The sequence below is a fragment of the Lygodium microphyllum genome, chromosome 1, assembly GCF_053477565.2.
Source record: "Lygodium microphyllum isolate KBCC chromosome 1, Lygodium_microphyllum_v1.1.10, whole genome shotgun sequence".
Classification (NCBI taxonomy): Eukaryota; Viridiplantae; Streptophyta; class Polypodiopsida; order Schizaeales; family Lygodiaceae; genus Lygodium; species Lygodium microphyllum.
The window spans coordinates 90,455,819-90,474,742 of NC_141135.1; positions in this window are offsets into that span (position 1 = coordinate 90,455,819).

Genomic DNA, 18,924 nt, shown 5'->3' on the forward strand with positions numbered 1-18,924 from the left:
TGACAATATCATCACTATTTTGTCTAACAAGGATGATATCCACTTTGACAAAGCATGTATATCTCTTATTGAATATTCTCAACGTCATGAGCATCATTTGGAAAAATCTGATGATGTTTTGGTCACTCGCGAACAAAGGGATTTTGATGCTGCTTTTGTTGCTCACAAGCGTCCTGCTTCACGTTTTCAGCAGGGTGGATGCCCTAATTAAGGTGGTAAATCTTCTCTTCTTGGTTATCCTAACAAACATTATTCTTATTACACTACAAGATATAGACCTTATAGCGACGTTTAAAGCGACGAAAATACAAACAACAAAATTTGCCCCCGTCGTCGGAAAAAGCGTCGTTATTGACGACGCCATGGAATCGTCGCTATTTGCGTCGCTATATGCGTCGCTATTTGCGTCGCTATATGCGTCGCAAATGCGACGCATATAGCGACGCATATAGCGACGCAAATAGCGACGCATATAGCGACGCAAATAGCGACGCATATAGCGACGGTTGCAGAGAATTTGCGACGCTGATAGCGACGACAATAGCGACGTCTGCAGTAAATTTGCGACGCAAATAGCGACGGTAACAGAGGAAAAAAAAATTTTGTGGCAGGGCAGCAAGCTGCCCTGCCACATATAGCACTGTGTGCTGTATGAGAGCCATACAAAATAGTTTCTGCACTGCTGCATACAAAGCGTTTGCAAACAAAAAGAATCTATACTGAAATCATAAAACTGATAGATGAAATAAATACATGATATCGCATAAAATGCGATTGGTACAATCATAAAACAATATCACTAATACATAGAAAATGTCTACATAGATCGGGCGACTAAAAACTAAAGGTATGTGAGCGCTAAGGATCCGAGGGCGAGCTACAAATCGTCGTCCCCCGAAAGCTCGTCCCTCTGCAAAGGAGCATCAAACGGATTCTGCAGAAAAAGAAACAACATATCAATCCACCATACAATAATGCATTCAAATATCTCATGGTAACTACGGACATGAAAGATGAGAGACTTACTGGGCCGCCGCGTCTGTACAATCGGTCGATCAATGATCTGAGACCGTGCCTCTCTGCATATTGAGTCTCAAGGCCTTGCGGATCACGATTTGTAATGGAGTGCTGCAAAGAAAACAAAATGCTAACTGTTAGAAATATGATTGTCAGTACAAATAATATCTCAAAAAAACAAATAAGCAAAACAAAAGAGAAACTTACAAAGTCCTCCAAATATGTCCTGTGGCCGCCACTCCCAAGATGATGTACCGATCCGGCCTCGATTCGTGCCCTCGCCGCCTCCCGCTGCTGACTCCAACGTCCTGGCGAATTTGTAGCCTCCTCCCTCAGTCGGCGCCAGTCCTCTGCATCTAACCACTCGGGCTTTGGAGCCCCACTCTTGATTGCCTTGCGTGCGTCGGATCGTCTATGTGACATGTATGCACGCATGCAATCCATCATCCAGCCCGTAGAGAATCTATCCACTGCGGCTGGCACCGGGAACTCCTCATGCAAGGATGCTACTATGTACTCCTTGCTCCCCTCCGGTATGTTCCTCCAATGATCCAGGACGTTGTGCCGAAAAACTTGTTGGCACAACTCCCTCATGCGAGCTATCACCCTCCTCCCCTCATCATTCATGATGATAGCTCCTGACCTGCCATCCACTAGGTATCCATAATCCCTAGGAGTGTGCCTCGTATGGGCCCTCTCCCATCTCCGTCCACGCTCCTGGGCATATCCAGGAGACCCCTGAACATCCGGTGTACCGACGGGGGTACCCTCTCCCGGAGTGCCACTGAAAGGGGTGCCACCAGAGGGGGTGCCACCAAAAGGAGTGCCACCAGAGGGGGTGCCACCAAAAGGAGTGCCACCAAAAGGCGTGACATCTGCCGACGGCTGTGCAAAAGCCGGAGTAACTGGAGTGGACGTCCCCACAGGTGTGACAAATCCTGGAGGTGACCGAGCTCTAGCTGAACGACGAGACGGAGACACCGCGTCCGTGTCTCCACAGCAGCACCCCCCTGATCCTCCTGCAGTCGCAGTCCCTCCCTCTGGCCCAAGTCGCGAGCGTCGAGATCGTCTGCTCGAAGCTGAAGCATCTGATCGCACTGAAGCTGATCTAGCAGAGCGCCCTGACGAAGAACGAGACAGCTCCTGATCTGCTATCTCTCTGAATCTCGCGAGCTGATCTGGAGACATACGTGCCATCATCTCCTGAAACTCCTCATCGCTCATCCCTCGACTCATCCTGAAAATAAAGATACCTGCAGAGATAAAAAATAATGTTAGAATAATCAATTGAAACTATACAAAGCGCATTAATATAAATCATTTTTGAAAAATCCATCTTAAAATGCATATCTTATCTACCTTTATGGAAGATCTAAACAACGAATTGAGTAATACAATTCTCCAAGAATGAAGTATTCTATGGTCCCATGTTAATCTCCTGACATAACTCTGCATACACTGGAAGGTCGATAGACATGTCACCACAAAAGAACGAGTCTGCCTCGTTCTCAAAAAATTCTACGACTTCTGTATTTCCATCATTGTTAGCCGATGCGGGCTCCAAGCTTGCGGTGGCCTCCACCCCTTGTAATTTCGATCCCTCTATTTGCATATATTCTTCATCTATGCCTGGAACATCGCTTTGATCGTATACTCTCGCACCTCTAGGAGTTGAAGGTATAACATACCACCATCGAGGTTGTCGGGGATTTGGATAGAAGATTACCTGTTCACAAACACTTACAAACCGTCTTCAAACCATTGTGACATAAAGCATGTCGTATTACAATTAGCAAGCAAATGACTAGAAGATTACCTGTTCACAATGTGCCGGCAACACAAAGGTGTCGCGCAAATCCATCCATTTTTTTTCGGAATCTATTTCGAGAAATCCAGATGGACCTCGTCGAACCGTTGCGCCAGCTCCTCCAAGTACCACTTTGAACCACTGCACATCGAATATTATCATGGAGAAGCTACGGTAATCCACCGTAATAATACTTTGCAAATTCCCAAAATACTCCATCTCATCCACAACCGTGTTCAGATCCGTTGCTCGTCGCCGGCTCTCTTGCTCAAACCTTGCCATGACACCACAGTCCATTGTGGAGCGCATTTTGTCAATACGCTCCACCCGAAAATGCCGTCCGCGCGACCACGCTGCACTATATATTTTGTACTGCACATTGAAACACTCAAATTAGATGTAGCAAACAAATTCAGATACGACACATTCTAAACCCCTCATTACCTTTGGACTACATCCCCTCGAGAACTCCCACTCCTCCATTGAGACCTCTGCCCCTTCGCTGGATGCTGCGATCAAGGCTCCATGCAACCATCGTGTTGACATAAACCGCGGCATCTCCTCCATGCCTTCGGGATATCGAATCGGTCGGTGACGCGTACTGCGTCGGAATTCAGCTCGCGCTTCCTCTCGATCTTGCCTTGCAATCTGGTACTTGGCGAGCCACGTCTCCATGGAGGCATGGTGCAACATACAAAAGCGATTCACTTTCTCTTCCATTGAGGCATCCATTCTTTTTTCTACCCCATTTCCAACCACCACATCTCCAGTCAGCCTGTCATCGTCCTTGAGCGTCCATAGCATTTCATTGTCTGGTTCCACCGTTGGTAGCCATTGTGAGATATGCACTAATGCCTCTGACACCAACCAACCCTCCGCCATGCTACCTTCCGGACGAGCTCGTTGTCGCACAAAGCCTTTCAGGGTTTTCATGAAGCGCTCCAGGAAGAACATCCATCGCGTATGGACAGGTCCGGCAATCTCCACTTCGTCCACAAGATGCACAAGAAGGTGAACTTGTATCGTGAGCATGCTAGTGGGCAGGTATTTCTCAAAGAGACAGACCGTCTCAACTGCTCCCCGCCTTGCGGATTCAATAGAGGACGTCTTAATCTCTTTCTGTGAGATCCATTGCACCAAAGTCGACAGCTTGTAAATGGCCCCACGAATTTCTGGAGTTAGGCATCCCGCGATCGCGATCGGTAGGACAAACTGCCACAAATGAGAAAGCATTAAGAATAATGGTCACTTTTCAAATTTCAAAATGTCCACGCTTATTAAAATCCATTCTGTTCACAAACCTGACATATCTTATGCCAATCATGGGATTTTAGCCCAGACATTTGGTCATCTTTAGAAAATGCGGACCTGAGAGAACGCATCATACCCGTCGGAGTGCGGATAGACTTGATTACTTGCTTCACAATGCGCTCTTCTTTGGTAGACAAAACCCAGGGAGCGCGAGGAAGCTGCACTCCCCCTTCAGCACTCGACTGCGGCCAAAGCGCCTCCATCTTACCTACCTCCTTTAAATCCATTCGTGACCCTATAGTGTCTCTCTTTCCTGTGATGTGGTCCCATAGCAAGCTGCCCACATTTTTGAAAATATGCATGGGATCCAACAAGTGGTTGACCTGTAAGTGGGTCCAATATGGCAACTCGTAGAAAACTGAGAACCGTCGCATTCCATTTGGATGTGATTCCGGGTTTACCATTTTCAGCTCGTACCAGCTTGCAGCGTTCATACGTGCTGGAGGTCGTCCAAGAAAACCTTCCCTGAGTTCATGATCCTCCGGCAAGAAAGTGGCGTGTCCTTGATATACCATCTTCTTCATGGTTCGTGACCTTCGGGAGTCTAACTGTGGCCCACACAATGGACATGCATGATAACCTGAGGTAACGAGACCTGCAAGGCGATCCACGACCTAGTGAATACTTGATTGAATGAAATAAAATATAGATATTACCGGCGTGAACAAATGTCTGCTCACCTGAGCACTCTCCCAATCCCGGAAAGTCATGCATCGTCCACATGAGAATGGCTCGAATGTTGGCTGACCGCCGACCATCGCGCCTGCTCATATCTTGCACCGTGACCCCCTCCTCCCACAAAATCTTAAGCTCATCGACTAATGGACGAAGATACACGTCCATATTTTTTACTTTGTAGCGGCCCGGGACGAGCAAGCTAAGGATGAGATGTCCTTTCTTCGTAGAAAGCCATGGAGGAATGTTGTAGTTGACAAGCACTATAGGCCACACACTGTAAGAAGTCGAGCGCAGACCGAATGGGTTCACACCATCCATGGCGAGACCGAGCCGAAGATTCCTTGGCTCTCGCGCAAAGCCTGGGAAGGTAGAGTCAATGTGGCTCCATGCGCGCGAATCTGCTGATATTCGTTGCACTCCATCCGTAGACCTATTCTGCACATGCCACGTTGTCAAGCTTGCCATGGCAGACGTGCGAAACATGTGGTTTATGCGGGGGATGAGCGGAAAGTGTCTGAGGACTTTTTGAGGGATGGTCTGCCCTTGCAAGTCCTGTCGATACCTGTGAGCACCACACTTTGGACATGTCTCCATAGTCTCGTATTCATCTCGAAACAATATGCAGTCGTTGATACATGCATGGATGTTATTGTAGTCCATGCCAAGCTTCCGTAAAACATGTCGTGCATCATCACGAGACTCAGGCATGGTGTTTGCAGGTGGCAATATATGATATTTCAATAACCTGAAAACATCATAAAACACCTTGAAAAATCCATCCATATTTACAATAATACTGTTTTAAAAAAAAACAATGAAGTCTGTATGCAAGGTACCTGAATAACTCAGTCACACTCGTATCGCTCCAACCGTATTTCGCTTGCACACTTAAGAGTGCAAGCAATGTCTTCAACCGAGATACTCGGCACCCATCATATAATGGTATGGATGCTTCCTCTCTAAGCGGGTCAGATGTCTCAACATCCATGGGAATCAATGCATCGATCATTGCCTCCATCTCAGGCTCCAAGATTGTAGGCAAGTCGGGAAGGTTGTCTGTCTCCTCTAGCATTGACGATATAGATGGGCCTTGCGAGTGGTCTATTGGCTCCTGCCATCCATCCATCTCACGTCCACGAACTCTTCTAATTGGCCGCAAAGGGTGCTCTCCCCCTTGGGTCGAGACATCACCCCCCTGGACACAAAATTTGCCAACAAGACCCAATCTTATTGTGTATGGTTTTCAATTAGCTTGAGAGTACAATGCATGAAAAATGCTAACTTGAAAATACCGTTTGCTGAAAATCTGCAATCGCCTGATCAATAATCTCAGGTTGAAACTCGCCAAATCGTCGTACGTGTTCTATAGACAATCGAAGTTTTCGTCTAATTGCCAACTTGCATTGAGAGCAAGGACATGGGACACGCTGATTAAGATACGACTCGCGGTCTTGAACAATAGGACCTTCTTCGTTTGCCATCTTATCTACATTACAGCAAACGAGGCTTAAATGGATAGCTTTTTGGAGATGTACGTCAACTTGCAAGTTGACCATAAACCTTGCATTGTATATAGTAGTCGAGAGATTTTCCGATGTTATATCTCGGCCTTGTATCATGCTCAACGATTTGTTTGTCCCGGTAGATAATTTTTTGTTATATCTCGGCTTTGAGTATAAGTAATCCATTTTAAAATTAATGCGCGCCATCTATGAAATTTTACAACTATAGTAATAAAATTTATTTCAATCAATTCTACTCATAGTCATAAGACCTGAGAGAAATTATCCTATACTCAATTTAAGGGATCTCCACTTCTATAACAATAATTTTGGGTTAATTTTGATGAAGTACGTGGCCGTATGCAAAGCACATTGCATACCATTATCGATACGTATATTATCTTAAATTTCATTCCCTTCCCTCTCCCTCTCCCTCTCCCTCACCCTCTCCCTCTCTTTCTCTCACCCTCTCCCTCACCCTCTCGTTCTCTTTCTCTCCCTCTCTCATTTCCTCCCTCCTCCTCCCTCTCCCTCTCCCTCCCTCTTTCTCCCTCTTTCTCCCTCTCCCTCTCCCTCGCTCCCTCGCTCCCTCTCCCTCCCCCTCCCTCTTTCTCTCCCTCTCTCATTTCCTTCCCCTCCCCCTCCCTCTCCCTCTCCCTCTCCCTCTCTTTTTCTCCCTCTCCCTCTCTATCTCTCTTTCTCTCTCATTTCCTAAACAAGCAAAAAATAAAGTGATTTAAACATCCTCCAAGCAAAAGGGAGAGGGAGAGATACAATGCACTCTCCCTCTCTTTCTCTTTCTATCCCTCTCTCATTTCCTTCCCCTTCCTATCCCTCTCACTCTCTTTCTCTCTCATTTCCTCTCCTAAACAAGAAAAAAATAAAGTGATTCAAACATTAAACAAGCAAAAGGGAGAGGGAGGGAGAGAGAGAATGCACTCTCCCTCCTTCTCCCTCTCTTTTTCTTTCTCTCCCTCTCCTATTTCCTCCCCCTCCCTCTCCCTCTCCCTCTATTTCTCTTTCTCTTTCTTTCCCTTTCCCTCTCCCTCTCCCTCTCTTTCTCTCTTACTCTCTCGTTTCCTCTCCTAAACAAGCAAAGAAGAAAGTAATTTAAACATTAAACAAGCAAAAGGGAGAGAGAGAGAGAGAGAATGCACTCTCACTCTCTTTCTCTCCCTCTCCCTCTCTTTCTCTCCCTCTCTCTCCCTCTCCCTCTCCTTCTCTTTCTTTTCCTCTCCTAAATAAACAAAAGAGAACGATTTAAACCTTCAACAAGTAAAAGAAAGAGAGAGGGAGACTCACCAATGAGATATGGCGAGCGTGGGCGGCTTCTCTTTGCAACGAGGGCTCCTCCTCTCCTTCGCGAACAACGACGGTGGCGGTGGCGGCGGCGGCGGCAACAAGTCTCTTCCTCCTCTTCTTTCACAAAGCCTTGGCTCTCTCCCTCGCTCTCGCTCTCAAAAGGCGAAGAAAACAAAATGAAAACGGCGCTCTGGTTTCGGCCGCGCTTTTTTTCCCCTGCGGCGTCGCTATATGCGTCGCTATTTGCGTCGCTATTTGCGTCGCAAATGCGAGGCAAATAGCGACGCGTATAGCGACGCATATAGCGACGCCAATAGCGACGCCGATAAACGCCGTCGCTAATCGGCGTCGCTATTGCCCCAGTCCCTTGTAGTGTTATGATAAGAAAGGCCATGTGGCTTCTGATTGCTGGGCACGTCAATATGATGAGGAGCATGGAGTTACTACAAAGCAACCTCGCTCATCCAAAAGTTTTCCTCCTTGTGATTATTGTGCACATACAGATCATCCGTCTCGTCGTTATTATAAACACAGATATGATGAAGAACATTCTCAAGCTTATATTGTTCAACAAACTACAATTGATGATGATCATACTCATCAGGAGCTTAATTTCGTCCATCATGATATCTCTCCAGAAAAGGCACTTCATGTTCATGATGGTTCTCTATTCATCGTTGATTTAGGTGCCACTGGAAACATGACATACCAATCGCAGTGGCTTCACAATTATCATTCTCTTCCTGTCAAGAAGTTTATTTACCTTGTGGATGATACGACTTGTCAAGTCAAAGGAGTGGGTGATTTATATCTCGGGACTGTTTCATCCACTAGAATATTAAGAGGAGTTCTTCATGTTCCAGATTTGCAAAGAAATCTTCTTTCTGTTGCTCGTCTAGTTGATCTTGGTTTGTTTGTTGGCTTTGATCATAATCAATGTCGTATAGAGAAAGACAGACATACTATAGCAGTGGCTCCTCGACATGGTAATCTATTTGAGCTATCATTGAACGATACGGTTGCAAATGTTGTTACTGCCCCTGGAGATGCAGATTGCAAATTATGGCATCAACGATTTGCACACTCCAATTTTTCCAAAATTCTTGATCTTCATCGTCATGGCCTTGTGCAAGGTATGGATCTTAAATCTCATCCACGTATGGGAATATGTGAGTACTGTGCACTTGGAAAACACCATCATTCGCTTTTCCACACTTCTACTTCATCACATTCCTCTGCTCTCTTGGATTTGGTTCATATTGATATGTGTGGTCCTTGTCCTGCCTCAAAGTCTCAATATTAATATTTTATAACTTTCATTGATAATTTCTCACGGTACACACATGTCTATCTTCTTCGACATAAGTCTGAGGCTTTATCTATATTTAAACAATACAAGATAAGTGTGGAGCTTCAAACTGGATTCTCTATAAAGACTCTTCGCAGTGACAATGGCGGTGAATATGTATCCAATCTATTTGATGACTTCTATAAGGATCAAGGTATTGAGTCTGTACATACAGCTCAGGATGTCTGAACTTGCAATATGTATTTCATTTTTAAATCAGAATATATGATGCAAATGCGTAGTCAATGATATGTGTATGCATCAATTTGCATAAGTGGATAAAGTAGCATTGGAGCCTTATATACAGTTTAGGGCATCCTATCTTTCAGGTCTTAATTTGAGCTCTCTGAACACAATTGATGTTGCTATCATTTGCAGTGGCCATGCTGAGAAACAATCACAGGACAAACATGATCATATTGATCTCAAGAATCATAAAGGTCAAGGATTGAAGGTCCTCCACTCGCAAGGAGACTCTTGATTCCTCTCCATGAATAGCTTTCGGAGGAGGGAAATGAATCCTCTATACCTGCATAAAGTTCAAATATATGGGATGAAAAAAACCCAAGCATGTAGTTGCTCACATGATCCTCACAGTTTAGGGGGATGACAACCCAGCCGATAATATTGCCAATCTCTGCATTCAGCCTCCAGCCCTCGCATGCAAAGGATACACCTTGCGCAGTGATATCAAAATAGTTACTAGATATGGGGGAGACACTTGAAAACAAGAAAATGAAAAACAAAGCGATCCCCTTCATCTCTGTCAAAGTGAAGCAGCAACCAGAATGCGTGCTTGTGACAGGAGACTCTCGGCTTATCGGAAGACGATCCAAAGGTCACGGTGATGTGTGGCTGTCACAGGAAACCTGGGCCTATCGGAAGACAATCCGAAAAACAAAGAAGGCCTACCATGTCAATTGAATAAGTTTGGGCTAACATATAGCCATTACATGCAAGATATGGCTGCAACAATGCTTAGTAGAGTTTCTTCAGCCCTTCCAAAAAGATCTGTTTGGCCCTTGCAAAGATGGATTGTTTCAAACCCTTTTGAAATTATGTAAGGGCAAAAATGTAATGAAGGAACTTGTCCTACATGGTTGTATTCATTGACTTAACAAGCATCTAGTTCAATTTCTTTGGTCCTTGCAATAATGGAATGTCTTCTACATGATGTTTCTACTATGGAATGAGACGAGAATCAATTTTTGATATCATTTTGTTTGTAATATTTCCAAATTCCTTTCGCGTTCTTCACATGAAACTCCCCTTGTAGGAGGTCATAATTTGAAATTATGAAAATTGTTACAGCTATGGTAAATTTTTTTATTCCCGCTTTCCCCCAGCCGACTGTCGTGCTGGAGGAGGGGGGGAATAGCAAGGGTGAGCAAGCTCCTTGTTGGAGCTTGCTGAAGGGAGAAGGCATGCATGATGCCACGTAGGGGAGGGAGGATCCCCTCCCCTCACCTACAAAAACTATGTGAGGGTGATCAAACTAGGGAGACTGCCTAATCATTGCCCTGAGCTGAGAGTCTGTGTCGTCGCTGCTATAGAGCTAGAGGAGGAAGGCTAGGAGAAAGGAGCCATAACGCCGTTGAGGAGGAGCCGTGGAGGAAGCCGTGTGAGAGAGAGGGAGTTGACGCCAGTTGCCGCTGCCATTCAGCTTGCCCTGCCACCATCAAACCGCTGCAGTTCATCTCCTGATCGTCATCATGCCACCTGAGGGAATTGTTTTCCTCCACATGTCCTTTTCTAGAAGCTTCTTAAAGCTTCTAAGGGGGCTTCCTAAGCCCCCTTTCATATTGCACCCCCCCCCCCCCCCCCCCCACAACTTCCTTCTTGTGGGCTTCCTCCTAGCCCTTGTACATGTGGGTTCGATAAAACCCCCGGACTCCAAAAGCCCTATTGTGGTTCTTATACCCCCTGCTCCCAATATCTTTTTTTCAACCCATTTTCTTGCAAACTCCACCTAACCCCCTTTCCGGGAGGTTATCCACAAGTCCTCAAATCACTTCTTGGGGATTTTCCCTCCCCTAGCCGGTTTTGAGGCCTTTCATAGCATTCCCCTAAGGCTATTTAACCCGGGTTCCTCTTAAATCCTCTCCACACAAATCACCATTTTTGCAATTCCCATGTATTTTCTTTTCCCCCACACGTCATCCTAAAGCTCCTTCCTAGGGACTTTTATAAACCCTTTCAAAAGGGGTATTTATAACCTGGATTTCTAAGCTACCTTTTCCCCCTTTTGCATACCACAAAGCTATTTTCTTTTCCTCCTTTCCATGTAGACAATTTGCACCCTCGGAGCTCCTACGTAAGGAAGGAAAAATTCATAAGTTCCATTTCTAAAGATCGATTCTGAAGGACTGTGGAATCACAAAGGGAGTTTCACATGCAAAGGAGACGGTCAACATCATAAATCTACATCCAAGATGGAAAGGCCGCATTCGTGATGGCTCCTGAGAAAGCACAAGGCGCAACCGCTAGAGGATCGTCTCCTAACATCCATGTGGACATTTCACCACAAGTCCAGGTTCTCCTTCCTAAATTTGATTAACGTCATAATATTTCAATTATGCATGGATCATTTGAGAAATAAGAATGCATGTTTTTTTGTTTGAAAATACTTTGGCTAATAAATCACAATTGAGGGATTCGGTCATTAGTATTTTTCAATAAAACGAACAAAATAAAGTGAGCATGAATGCATTTCTAGCAAAAGTTTTTTATGCATTGCAAAGAAATAAAATTAGTTTAATTAATGTCCATTTTTACAAAACGGAATTATGATAGTACACTTCAGCATGAAAGGATAAACCGCATATCACATTATTGAACATATTTTTTTCGAAATGATTCATTATAGAAATTTGCTAGCAATCGTAGGAAATTGCTAAGGCTGCATGAAAAAGATTTAACTCTAGCAAGTGGCCTAAAAACTTAAATCAACGAAAGGGTTTGTAAGTTCAGGATACATCAAATTCATTCGGAAATGAAAGTAGAAAAAGGCTGCATGTTTCAATATAAAATCCTAAAGCCTAGTAGCATGAATCTTGTTTGCATGTTATAGGATGATCAATTGAATTATGCTATAACTTAACCTATGCTTTGACCTTAATCCGAAAAGTTAGGGTTTGTAAATCAACTTATACGTAGGTAATGAATCATGTGGTTATGCAAATGATAGCGTAATTATCTTCAAGAATAGACAAGTTAAATCGGTTTAAACCTAAGACCTAAAACTGCGAAGTACTCGTTTAGGAAGGGTTAATTCAATGCAACATATCCCAAAGAGCTAACTCGGGTTAGCATGTTGAGGACATTACCTAGTCGCTCGTATTACCAAAGCTAAAACTCCTATACCCTAAAGACTTGCTCACATTCACGGAATGTAGGGACATTCGAACATACCTGCGAGAAGTAATCTAGGGTTTTTCTTAAGAATCTCTCGCTAAATAGATGAAACTCGGAACCCTAGGTTCGACGATGTCGGCCGAATGCAATTAGGAATGGATTGTTATATCTAATCATGATTTCGTGACTCCATTCAATGGGTAAATAGTCCCATAGTTTGATGCAACACTTGTGCAACAAGATTTAGAGTCGAACGATCTGGTGATTTGATCACAAGGGAATGGCTAATTCCTCGGAATGAGATTGGCAGATTCTTACGAAAGTTATCTTGCAAGGGGATGAGTAATCCTCCTGATACAGTACCTTTCTTGGGTAAAATGACCAAGATACGGGGATTAGATATTTGCTTGAAGCAAAAGACCAATCAGTGAATTGGAATAACATATTCATTGCTAATAAAACTTAAGATTTTGATTAAGTCGGGTTAATAGGGTACAACCCTAACCCAGGATATAGGGTTAACAAATAAACCCTTGGGGATCTTGCCAAGTCGCAATTGATCCCAAATCGAGTGCTGGATGCATTCGGAGAGAAGGATTCGCTCCTTAGCAGTTGGCCAAAATAATGACCAATAGAAATGATTGTGCTTGTAACAGTTTTAAGAGCACTATTTTGCTTTGTTTGCTCAAAGAATTAAATGATAAATGGATATCTAATGCTTCAGGTTGAAGGCCTAAAGGGAGAGACAGCTTCAGTTACCCCTGACTGCCTGCCTGACTAACCAAGGGGGTTGTTTACCACGCTGGGAAGGTGGACCAAACCCGCTACGAGAGGTCTCTCCGTTGAGCGCTACTTGGAGCAGGAGGACGCTTGGGTGCTGAGGGGGATCTGGCCGTAAATCCCTCGCCTTTCGAGCCCTGCACAAGAGGCCAATGTGACTAGGGATTGGATCTCGAGGCTCGCATACTAGTCTACGGGAGGAATCTTGGATTAGTAATCCCTGTGGATTGCTGGATAGCCTTCGGGAGGATTATGGATAAGCCTATGGGCTGGACTTTATGTATTTCAAAGATAAATATGATAACCTGTTGAAAAGGAACTTGTTTGACATTGTTTTTCTATGTCAAGTGCTATGATTACGTGAAGGAACCAATGCCTAATAGTTTAATTAAGGAAGCTGATATGTCCAACTAAATGTGTTAGGTAATTAAATAACTAAACAACCTAAGGAAAGTGCGGAGGACGTGGCCATGGGTCCGTCCTACGAATGGGTGGTCTCGGTTGGCTGGGAACTTTTCTCAATCATGATGGACAACAAGAAGATCGTTCAAAGAACACGAACATCAAGAGCGTTGACCTAGAGTCTAAGTTATAAATGATCCCGATTTACGTTGTTTTAGGGGAACAGAATGGGACTATACCTTATGGCAGAGAGGTTGAGCTTCGAATCCCTCTCGTTTCCTATTCTCCTTGAACCAAGTGCAATGTGAATCTACTTCGGACCTGGTGTTTTTGCGTAAAGTAGTTCGCTCGGATTTGACACTAGTTGCCATTAGGAAATGACCATTAGGAAAAACCCTAATTTAGGTCGGTCTTAAGTGGGAATGGTCGGAATACTTCCGCTACGTGGTAGACGCGGAAAGTCCTAGATCGCAAACCCCATAACATTCCATGGGATAGCTGGGCGGAGCTTTTTAGACATCCTTTCTGATGGACTGCTAAGACGTGTCCTGAAGATAACAGGTGGACACGTTACAGTTGGTATCAGAGCCAACCATCAACGGATTTGTTTTTATGAATTCTTAATAAGATGAAGTGAAGAAAATGTTGTTGTTCCAAACATTTCCTTTTTTGCAATGCTGTCTTGTAGAATTATGAAGCATGGAACAGGTTCTTAGTGTTCCGTGTCATGTTTATGACTGCGATGCATTCCCCGGATTATCAATGAAGGGTTGGGATGATGAACATCCTAGAGCGTATTTATAATCCATCACCTTTGTACATGGAACGAAGATGGACGGGTGCCTCAGAAATCTACTATATAGCTGCCCATGAGTTTGCATACCTCCAAACCAACCTAAAGAGGATCAAGTGGTTGGAAGACCTGAAAGTCATGAAGCTGTTCATTTTTGTGGAGGCTCACGTGAACTCAACTTTACATATTCAAGGTTGAAGGGTTCAGCTGAACTCATATGTATATGAGGAAGTGACCCGTGTAATCCCCGCCAACAAGATCAAGGTGTTGGGGCGCCATGAGAAAAATGGGTTCCAAAGAAAAGGATACCCTGATCTTCCAATGACTTATCGATTCCTAAAGATCCATGATCCGAAACCATACTACTATCTAGTTCCTGTAGATAAATGTAATACAACATTATTTTCCCCAAACTAAATGTAAACAGTTGCCCTATCATCCCAAGAAATGTTGTATTTCGAAAGGGCTATGCCCATATAAATACAATAAGACTTCATTTTATCAATGTTTGTTTTTTTCATGAGAATTGATAAGAAGTTAAGTGGTTAGATTGCTTGGTTGATAGCTGAAATGGAGATGAATATAAATTGTAACGATTAACGAGTAATAATGTTAAGAAACCTTTATCCAGGCACAACCCCAAGTATAGATCCCCAGTTCACCTCCTACATCAAGTACTGCTGTAATCCAGGAGAAGAAGTTTCTTCTCAAGTAGATTAAGCCGCCCGAATTTGATGGGAGAGGCAGATCCGTCCAAGCAGATGCTGAAATTTGGATTGAATCCATGGAGGATTACTTTGAAGCAAGTGGTACTGCACCCACCAACCAGGCTATGCTTGCCAAGATGAAGCTCACCGACGAAGCCAGGATTTGGTGGAAGCAATGGTGCAGAGATAAAGGGATCGTAGAAGGATCCATTACTTGGGAGAAGCTGAAGAAAGCCGTGCATGGAAGATACTTACCACCTGCATATTGCACGCAGAAAATGAATGAGTTCTAGGAGTTGAAACAGTTGGGACTCACTCTTGACGCATACTACTCTAAATTTGTCTCACTTCTTAAGTATGCGCCACGGATGGACATGACACAGCAGGTGTCAAAATTTTGTGCTAGTTTAAACCCACCAGTGAATACCCATCTCGAATTTATGCGCCCATTAGATCTATAAGACGCACTCATTCGAGCTGCCCGTATAATTCGAGAGGTGTATGCTAGACCAAGAGGTAACAAAACTTGGTCTGATAATGACCTGAACAGAGGAGCATTCAGGCCTCAAATGAAGAGAGTTCAAGGTCGGAATTAGGGACAAAGAAAGAAAGCAAGAACTAACAATGTTAGCAATTTTGTTCCTACTCAAAGCAATGGCCGAAACCTCCGCTGTTTCCACTACAACGAGCCCAGTCATTTCAAGAGGCAATGTCCCAAGCTTGGAGGAAGACATCGCCAAGCACCTTTCCACGGAACAGGCCGTGCAGGACAGGGAGCCGCTATCCGAGGCAGAGGAAGAACCGCCTGCGTTGCCAATAGGCGAATGCGCGAAGAAGAAGAAGATCCGACCATGGAAGAAGAGTTTGAAAGGGCCACAGTCCATGCCACTCTTCACAAGAAAGGGCCGAATCGCCAGTTCTCGGTGATTCAGACACCGTCTGACTACTAAGGTAAAGGTTTCAAGACCTTGATTGATTGTGGCAGTACACATTCCTTTATCTCACCAACTTGTGCAAAAAGATTAGGAATAGCCACAGTAGAAGCACCTATTTTGCTTGTGGAATTGGCAAATGGTCATGAGTTTACTTGTACCAGGCAAACTACTAAGGTGGAATTCTTTTTGGGAGGAAAGATGACTTCGGTCAAATTCAGAGTCATGAATTTAGGTATCCATGAGTGTCTACTGGGAATGGATTGTCTTAAGCCTAATGATGCCCACATTCATTGTGAAAAATGCCAAATTTCATTTCGAAACTTTAAAGGGGAATTGGTCACAACTCAAGGAGAAGCAAGGAAGCCAAAAATTCAATTGGCTAAGGCATCTCGGATTATAAAGCGAGTCAAAAAAGGACTACCTGTCTACTTGATTAAGCTCAACAAGTTAGATTAGAAGCAGGAGTCTAGTGAAGGACCTTCATGGCTAAAGGAATACGCGGACATATTTCCTGAAGAGTTAACAAAACTCCCGCCTCAAAGAGAAGTGGATCATGAGATCAAGCTAGTACCAAGAGCTGCGCCAATTGCAAAGAGACCTTATAGAATGTCCATACCGGAAGCAATTGAGCTGAAGGAACAACTCAAACAACTGCTAGATCAGGGCTACATCCATCCTAGAAGTTCACCATGGGGAGCTCCAGTACTATTCCAGAAAAAGAAAGATAGAACGTTTTGAGTGTGTATTGATTACAGAGGGTTGAATCAATCAACTGTCAAGAAAAAATACCCTATTCCTAGAATAGATGAGCTTCTTGATCGTCTTCAGGGTGCGAAGATCTTCTCCAAGATTGATCTCAGGTCTGGTTACTATCAAATAAGAATCAAGGAAGAAGATATCCCAAAGACGGCCTTCAACACAAGATATGGACACTTTGAGTTTCTAGTTATGTCATTGAGGCTTACGAATGCGCTTGCCACCTTGAACAGGTTAATGCAGGATATCTTTAGGCCATATCTTGATGAATTCATGCTCGTCTTCTTCGATGACACTTTAGTCTATTCCAAACAGGAGGAAGATCATGAACCCCAACTTCGGATGGTCCTTGAGACAATGAGGTCACACAAACTGTATGCTAAGATGAAGAAATGTGCATTCTTCAAGCGTCAAATTGAATATCTGGGATTCATTGTATCAGCAGAAGGAATCTCAGTGGACCCAACCAATAGATGTGCTATAATGGCCAATACCAACAACTGTCAAAGAAATACACAGTTTTCTTGGATTGACAGGATGGTATAGGGTCTTCATAAAAAACTATGCCTTGATTGCAGCACCTCTGACGGACTTACTAAAGAAGCAAACTTCCATTGCATGGTCAACTCCCGAACAAACTAGGTTCAACAGATTGAAGCAAAGTTTGAAAGTAAAGTTTGGTATCAGCACCTATTCTAAAGCTTCCAGACCTTAGTAAGGAGTTCGAGGTAGTAACTGATGCTAGCGCACTTGCCTTAGGATGTGTGCTTGTGTAGGAAAGTCATCCTGTAGCATACTCTTCAAGGAAGATGAAGAGTCATAAAAAAAATTATGCTATGCATGATCTAGAATTATTAGCTATCATCCATGCTTTAAAGCTTTGGAGACACTACATGTTGGGTAACAAGTTTACTCTAGTGACTAACCATAAGAGTCTCAAGTGAATCTTTACCCAAAACGAGCTCAACATGAGGCAACGTTGGTGGATTGAAGTGCTGGAAAAGTATGACTTTGAAATCAAGTACCGACCTAGAAAGGAGAATGTAGTTGCCGATGCACTCAATGGCAAGGCATTCCTTAATTCTCTAATCTTGCAAAATCCATCATCAGCTAGATCTCTAGCTACAAAGGTATCTATGCCAAATAATCCAATACTTGAGTTAGCTAGAGAAGAAGCATGTTTTGTGAGTGCTTGAATAATGTTACGCGAGAGACTTGTAATCCCTCATAGGCTTTGTTGGGATAACGAAGCAGGAGCCAATTGAATTGCAATTAGGAGAATGTTTAATTGTGGCCCTGGCAATTCAATGGAGAATGTTTTGTTGGGATCAAATTTTGCTAAAGCACTCCAAGAAGCTATTCCCCACTAACTTGACAAGGCATTGTGGAAACAATGGTGGATTTCTCAAATAGGCGAGAAATCATAGAATAATACATTGTGTATAAGGCAATGGTGACAACCCCATAAACTCCCAAGTGAAATATTAAAGCTTTGGATCAATGGTTTAAGTGGTCGGAGAGTAGAGTTGATTGAATTGCTGAGCAAACCACATGCATGTGCATTTTTGTTTTGCATTTCCATAATCTATATAATTTTATTTTATTAGCATCTAAAATATTAGTGGAAACTATAGGCACATCTAACTTCTTGGGAGTGTGCTGAAATTTCAAATACTAATTTTTCTAAGAGCATACATGCACATGGCTAGGTGGGAAGGGTGTAAAAAAGATAATATTTGTATGATGCCTATGAGACAGACATATTCAACTCATACATTCAATTTTCTCATTAATTTTCATTCATGACGGGAAGGTACAATGGCAATGGACTAGAAGTAAACATATTGTTGAACAGGGTGCTTGCTTGAAACCTTGCATCCCCAACATGTGTTGTGTATGAAAAAAATCCAGAGTGCAATTGTAGACAATACTTGCTATGGTGAGCCATTTCTAAATGGAAATAAGGAAACAATACAAAGGAAACTAAAGAGCATAGCTAGTTGTCGTGACCATAACCTCGGCTTTGTTATGGAGTCCACGAAGAGAATGTCTAAATGCCATGTCTAAAGGCCAACATAATTTAAATATCCTTCAGGTTCACTCCACATGAGAGTAAAACTATTGAATTAGTAGAGGAGGCTATGGATGATAACCAACGTGCAATATTCCCTATAGAAGTTTGCATGGTGGCTCATGGGCTTTGCCCAAAATACCATTTAGCTTTCAAAATAA